The sequence below is a fragment of the Lissotriton vulgaris genome, chromosome 8 (genome assembly GCF_964263255.1).
Source record: "Lissotriton vulgaris chromosome 8, aLisVul1.2, whole genome shotgun sequence".
Classification (NCBI taxonomy): domain Eukaryota; kingdom Metazoa; phylum Chordata; class Amphibia; order Caudata; family Salamandridae; genus Lissotriton; species Lissotriton vulgaris.
In genome coordinates, this window is record NC_141696.1 from 66,618,342 (window position 1) to 66,626,290 (window position 7,949).

Below are 7,949 nucleotides of genomic sequence, written 5' to 3' on the forward strand. Positions count from 1 at the left end.
TTACTGGATGAAGCTCAAGATATGGAAATTCACCTGTTCTGCCAAGGAGGTGTTCCAGAGGCGTGTCTTCTGTATTGTCCATTTTGTATTAGGGACAGTGTCACGAGGGAGGAGAGGCAGAGCAGAAGAGCTAGAGAGTGGAAGGGTCAGAGCATGAGAGAGAGCAGAAATGCAGAAGGGTCGGGGGAACAGTTAGAGGGGCTTAAGGAAAGTTTGATTCCAGCTGAGGGGTTCTTAGATTGAGTTATGTGGCTTTGGCTACTGACTTATGAAACATGAGTGTATTTCTGAGCAGGTCTTCACGAGCTGACACCTTTTTGATCATGCCTTAGATTACTACTAAGTAGAGATGTCACCTTAGAGTTAGTATAGGGACAGGGCTAACTGACAATTTTTTTTTTTTGCAACAATAGATGAAGACTGAACTGGATATTGGTGCAGTAAGTGCTTGCCTAATCTTTCTAGAAATTAAGCTGGTAGGGTGGGTGTTCCAGGTCTTGGCGGCAAGGAGGAACAACCATCTGCCGCCGCCGGTCATTCTACGAGGCAGGGGACTGTGGCGAGGCCGGCGTAGCAGAGCTTGCAGGTAGGGGGGTAGAAGCTCAGTCATCTGTTGAGGTATGCTGGGCTGGCATTGTGGGGGGCCTTGTGTGCGTGGATGAGGAGCTTGACGGCTATCCTCTTGTTGACGAGGAGCTAGTGTAGGTCTCTCAGGTGGGGTGTGATGTGACTGCGGCGGGGGATGTCGAGGATCACTCATGCCGAGGCATTCTGAATGCGTTGTAGCCGTCTCAGGAGCTTGGTTGATGTTACTGCATAGAGGACGTTTCTGTAGTCCAGCCTGCTGGAGACGAGGGCGTGGGTGACTGTTCTTCTCGTTTCGGTGGGGATCCACTTGAAGATTATTAGTTCTCATGTATCTTTTTAACCTTGTTATGTGGTGCTTGTGTGTCCAGTTGTTTTTGGCTTTGTAATAAATCCCCTTAAGATTTGATTTCGTAGTCAGTGGTCCTTTTGAATTTGAATTGTTCTGGTCATTTGTAAAATTTACGAATGGAATGGTTTTCTCCCCTTTTCACTTTTTAGCAGATACTAAAGTTTTAGTCGACCGAGGATCCTTAAAATTGATAAAATAAGGTAAATATAAGAGAAGTATCTGGTGTTATTAGTTGATGGCAGAGTAGGATGGTTATCTCTAAAGTAAGGGGAGATGAGGACAAGCGGAGTCATTGAGTCCTCATAGCCCATAGCCATAGAGCACAGGTGATGGTTGTCCAACAGAGCGTCAGCGGAGGACAGCGGCGTTTGATGTAAACTGACAGAGAGTGACGGTGCGGCGAACGCAGCAGTTTGTAGTAGAGTGAGTATGAACAGGGTTATGTGTTGTTAGATTGCGGTGTTGTTTTGATGGTGTGATGTCTTGCGGAGTTGGAGTGAGAGTTTAGTGATTGTGAGATCAGGCTGTGAGCGCGCGCAGCCCCGAAGGTCTTAGGCTCGATGAGTAGCCTGAGAGATTGTGGGGTAGCAGACACCCAGAGAGTAATTGTCGACCATTGACTGGGGAGTTGTAAGACGTCATCGATGACACGATAGGAAGCGAGAGAGGGAGTGTATGAGAGACCAACGCAGGTCATGGGTCACTGTGCGACTATCCGGTTTGGTGGACAGACAGTCAGAGAAGTGACTGTTCGGTCGTTTCGTGGTCAAACAGTAATATCAAGTGTGAAAAGAGACGCGTGAGTGAGTGAGAGACAGATTGTAAAGGAGGGGAACTGCTTTGAGCAGAGGAAAAGTAATGTCAGAGGGTCCCAAGACAGCTTAATTGGCGTGAAGCTGTGCAGGTATCAGGAAGTAGCTCATATTCTCTTGAGCTCTTTTACCATGAAATGTTTTAAAGTTTTATGAGATATGTGTAGAGGAGACAAAAGAGTGGTTACTCGAGGGGGAGAAGAAGCTCCACCCAAGGACACCCCAGCCCATTACATGACTACGAATGTGGGGTTGCATTCTAGACTTTTGCTCGAAAATTGGCATAAAATGACTGAGGGCGAAGAGGAGTTGACTTTTCCGCGTTATGGCACTTTCAGGTTGGAGGCGTGTGGGGTGACCTGACCTCTGGTCACCCCACATGCCACATGGCTCCCCCTGTGCCTGTTCGACCCCCTCCTGCTGCCTGGAGCTCGCCGCTGGTGTGCCCCTGCTCCTGGGACTGGTATCGCCGGTATTGTACTTGTCCTGCTGTTCTGTATTCTGTACCTTGTTTTCTGTGGGTCTGGCTCCCCCTTGCACCGCTTGACCCCGGTATCGTTATTGTGCTGCTGTTTCTGCATTTTGTATTTTGCTTCTGTGGTTACCCTTGCGCCCCTTGACCCCCCGCCCCACGCTCCCCCCCCGCTGCTACCCTGCCCGTTTTCCCTTCTGTTAACCCTTCCCTCGCCCATTGGCCGCCCGCTACCGTCTCCCAGCTGCTTCTTACTCCCACTAGTCCTCTTATGGAGGAAGCCGCGCGGCAGTGGCTGTGACCTGACCTCTGGTCACCCCACACGCCGCACGGCTCCCCCTGTGCCTGTGTGACCCCCTCCTGCTGCCTGGAGCTCACTGCTGGTGTGCCCCTGCCCCTGGTACTGGTATCGCCGGTATCATACATGTGCTGCTGTTCTGAATTCTGTACCTCGTTTTCTGTGGGTCTGACTCCACCTTGCGCCGCTTGACCCCGGTATCGTTATTGTGCTGCTGTTTCTGCATGTTGTATTTTGCTTCTGCGGTTCCCCTTGTGCCCCATGACCCCCCCGCCCCCCGCCCCACGCTCCCCGCCGCTGCTCCCCCGCCCGTTTTCCCTTCTGTTAACCCTTTCTTCGCCCATTGGCCACCCGCTTCCGCCTCCCAGCTGCTCCTATCTCCCACTTGTCCTCTTATGGAGGAAGCCACGCGGCAGTGGCTGTGACCTGACCTCTGGTCACCCCACACGCCGCACTGCTCCCCCTGTGCCTGTGTGACCCCCTCCTGCTGCCTGGAGTTCGCCGCTGGTGTACCCCTGCTCCTGGGAATGGTATTGCTGGTATCGTACTTGTGCTGCTGTTCTGTATTCTGTACCTTGTTTTCTGTGGATCTGGCTCCCCCTTGACCCCGGTATCATTATTGTGCCGCTGTTTCCGCATTTTGTATTTTGCTTCTGTGGTTCCCCTTGCGCCCCTTGACCCCCCTGCAGAACCCCTGGCCCCCACCCCCCCCACAACACCAGACTGCACTACGACTCCAGCACCCTCCACGCACTCAGCACCGGATGACACCACCCCTGCTACCGGGCAACCCCAAGGCGCACCCAAGGACCCTTCACCTGCCAGAACTGCAGATACACCAGCATCCAGCCAGCCAAACCATCAGCCAGAGGACCCAACCACCTCACCTGCATCCTCCTCAACACCCGCTCCGCTCGCAAGCACGCCATCGAACTATGGGACCTCCTAGACACCACCGCTCCCGACGTCGCCTTCCTGACGGAGACCTGGCTGAACGCCACCTCAGCACCGGACATCGCCATAGCCATCCCACAGGGCTACAAAATTTCCCGCAGAGACCGCACCAACGGAGTTGGAAGGGGAATCGCCATCCTCCACAAGGACACCCTCAGAGTCTCAACCAACACCGACGACACCCTCACCACCACCGAGCACATGCATTTCCAGATCCCGAACACCACCCTCCGAGGAGCGCTCGTCTACAGACCACCCAGACCATGACTGCAGTTATGCGACACCATCGCCGACCTCTTCAGCACCCACGCACTCGCTTCCACGGATTACATCCTCCTCGGGGACCTGAATTTCCACCTCGTGAACAACAACGACACCAACTCCACCGCCCTGATTGACAACCTCGCCAACCTCGGACTCAAACAGCTTGTGTCGACACACACCCACTCCGCCAGACACACGCTCGACCCTATCTTCTCCACAAGACCCCACGTCACCTTCAACCACATCACCGAACCCCACTGGACGGACCACAGATGCGTCCACTTCACCTTCAAGAAACCCACCACACACCACCGCACCCAACAGCTACCACATCGCTGCTGGGGCAAGATCACCAAGGACCAACTGGCTACCACCCTCGCACTGAGACCACCTGCCGACCCCACTGACCCAGACACCGCCGCGACCAACCTCAAGCAAGGGATCAACGACTGCGCCAACACCCTTGCCCCCCTCAAAACCTCCACAACCAACCACCCTAACAAGAAAGCCGCCTGGTTCACCGAAGACCTCCGGATCTCCAAGCGCACCTGTCGGAAACTGGAGAAGAAATGATTCCTCGACCGAACACCTGACAGCCATACAGCCCACAAAAGCGCCACCCGCAGACACCACCAACTCATCAGGACTGCCAAGAGAACCGCCTTCAAGGACCGGTTAGACAACAACGCACACAACAACAAAGAGCTCTTCAGCATCGTGAAAGTACTCTCCAACCCCAGCTCCAACACCAACGACATCCCTCCATCGCAAGACCTGTGCGACTCCCTAGCCACGTTCTTTCACCGCAAGATCGCCGACATCCACGACAGCCTCAACTCCGACACCCCGCACCCACCATCGAGACCACCACACCTGCGACCACCACCCGCACCAGCCACCTGGTCAAATGTCAGCGATGAAGAAACCATAAAAACCATGAACTCCGTCCACCCTGGAGCACCATCCGACCCCTGCCCTCAGCATATCTACAACAAAGCCAGTACAACCATCACACCCCACCTCCGGAAGACAATCAACAGCTCCTTTGAGACAGCAACCTTCCCAGAAAGCTGGAAGCACGCCGAGATCAACGCCCTGCTGAAGAAACCCAATGCGGACCCCACAGACCTCAAGAACTCCTGGCCCATCTCCCTGCTCCCGTTCCCAGCCAAAGTAACAGAAAAGATTGTCAACAAACAACTGACTCGCTACCTCGAAGACAATAACATCCTGGACCCCTCCCGATCCGGTTTTCGCAGCAACGACAGCACCGAGACCGCCCTCATCGCCGCCACTGATGACATCAGGCTCCTGCTGGACAAAGGAGAAACAGCCGCCCTCATCCTCCTGGACCTATCAGCAGCCTTCGACACAGTCTGCCACCGAACCCTAGCAGCATGCCTCCACGACGCTGGTATACAGGAGAGGGCCCTGGCCTGGACCATATCCTTCCTCTCCGGCAGAACCCAGAGTGTCCGCCTCCCACCCTTTCGCTCAAAAACCACCGAGATCATCTGCGGCGTCCCACAGGGATCCTCCCTCAGCCCGACGCTGTTCAATATTTACATGGCACCGCTCGCCAACGTCGCAAGACAACATAACCTCAACATCATCTCCTACGCCGATGACACCCAGCTGATCATCTCCCTCAACGAAGACCCCCACACCGCCAAAACCAACCTCCACAGAGGAATGAAGTCCGTAGCCGACTGGATGAAGGAAAGCAGACTGAAGCTGAACTCAGACAAGACGGAGGTCCTCATCCTCGGAACCACCCCATCAGCCTGGGACAACTCCTGGTGGCCCACATCGCTTGGCAAAGCCCCGGTAACCACACACCATGCACGCAACCTGGGGGTCATCCTCGACTCCACCCTCTCAATGACCAGACAAGTCAACGCCGTCTCCGCCTCCTGCTTCAACACCCTCCAAAAGCTCCACAGGATTTTCAAATGGATACCCCCCGACACGAGGAAAACCGTCACCCACGCCCTCGTCACCAGCAGACTCGACTATGGAAACCAGGCACACAAGGCACTACACAACACCGGACCTGCGTATCTCAACAACCGAATCAGCTTCCACACCCCCAACCGAAGCCTCCGCTCAGCCAACCTCACCCTCGCCACTGTCCCACGCATCTGAAAAACCACTGCCGGCGGCAGATCCTTCTCCCACCTCGCCTCCAAGACCTGGAACACTCTCCCCACCAGCCTACGACAGACCCAGGACCTGCCAGACTTCAGAGGACTTCTCAAGACCTGGCTCTTCGAGCAGTAGCACCCCTCCCTCAGCGCCATGAGACCCTCACGGGTATGTAGCGCGCTTTAGAAATGCATTGATTGATTGATTGATTGATTGAGGTGTTGTATCAATTGAAAACAGTGAAGTCTTCCTTGCGGCCTTTACCTAGAAAAACATAGTTTGAAGCATTACATGTGTGGATTAGGGCGGCACACTACAGGAAAAGAGATTGAAGCCAGGAAAGGGTGAAAAAGTCGATCAGAGCATCTCAGGATGCACAATGGGATGCATTGGAAAAGAGGTGGAGAGTAGAAACTATTGATGGGGATAGGCTGTTCCCATTGATGGTCAAGTTAGGGAACATCCAGAAGAAGAGTGGCAAGGAAGATGACAGTGATACAGATGATAGCTTGATAGAAAGGTTGCTATCAGGGATACCGCCTCCATATAACCCAGACTCAGAAGAGGGAAAGTCAGCACCGAAAGAATTAGTGAATCACAGGTTCCATCTAGGGCAGGAATAGTTGGGAAACTCTCAACCGGAGGGGTGGGAACGCAGACCCCAGTGAGCACGGAAGTTAAGGGGGCTACAGATGTTAGGAGGTTTCCGGACGCACTTACAGTGCCCTTTATTACTGGTCCCATAGTGTCAGTGTACGATCCAGATCAAGCGAGAAATGGGAGTTCATCACTGTCAGTAGTAGAAGAGAGAACTAGCTCTGGAGGGAATGGCACAGTGAGCGAAATAGCTCATCTACTGAGGCCCATTAGATCGAGCATGCCATTGCCAGCCACTGAAGACTCGTTAAGGGGATAGATGGAGATAAGGACGGCGAGGCTGAGATTCTTTACCATTTTGAGATCAGACCTAAGAATGTGGGAGCCACCCGTGAGAAATCAGAATGACAGACTGACAGGAAGATGAAACCACAGAAGCAAAGGGAACAGACCAGTCCTTAGGGATACAGCCGAAGGGAATCAATGTGGAGAACAAAGCAGTGAAAGCGAAGAATCGAGTGGTGCATCTAGTCGAGGGACTCTGAAATTGGCCATAAGGGCAAAGATGTTAAAGCAGAAGTGGATGAGATAATTGAGGGATACTTGCCACTGGAGAGAGTGGAGCTTTACGACTAGATGAGTTACTATTTGCAGCAAAGGATGTGACTCGTAAGGCAAGGTCGGCACATGAGAAACTGAATGATTTGGCGAAAAGATATGAGGTGGATTTGTCTAAAACGAAGATGTTACAGGGGTATCACAGGTTACAGTGATAAGGAACTGGAAGAGAAGAGGGTCTTTGGGTTGAAGACTCACATTCGAGAATTGGTCATAGGGATATGCGCATGGAGTATGCTCAATTAGTGGGAAGAAAGATGGTCCAAAAATAAGAGTACCAAAAAGAGCATTGGGGAGACGCCGCCTCCGGGTGAGGGGATGCTAGGAGTAGGGAACTACCCTTTGCGAGAGGTATCTAGTGGAGGTATGTGCATGTGCATTGGAGTAGAGGTGATTGGCAGTGTTCACAAATTACTTTCCTAAGCTGAGGGAGAAGCCATTTGAATGGTACAAACAGGTCGATCGCTTTGTTAAGATCTCAAAGGTGTTGTGGTTCGATCTGAACACGCTGTTTGATATTGTAGTCCCAAGTGATTTGTAGGCAGCTTGTGAAGTTGGAATTGATTGGCCTACTTCTTAACCAGATAGGGATCTTGTTATGAATGGTCCTTCCCCTATTGTCATGAAGAAGTTTGAATAGGTGATCACATGGCTGAAGTCCAAGATAGCGCCACAGGATATTGATTGAGTCAAGATAGATTGAACAGTTCAGGAACCGAAAGAGACAATACATGAGTATTATAAGAGGCTCTTGCAAGTCTGCAAACAGTACAGTGGGCTAGATACCTTAGACCCCAAAGATATGGGACAGTTTTTTTCAAAGTTTGTCTTGGGTCCGAGACCAGAGATCAG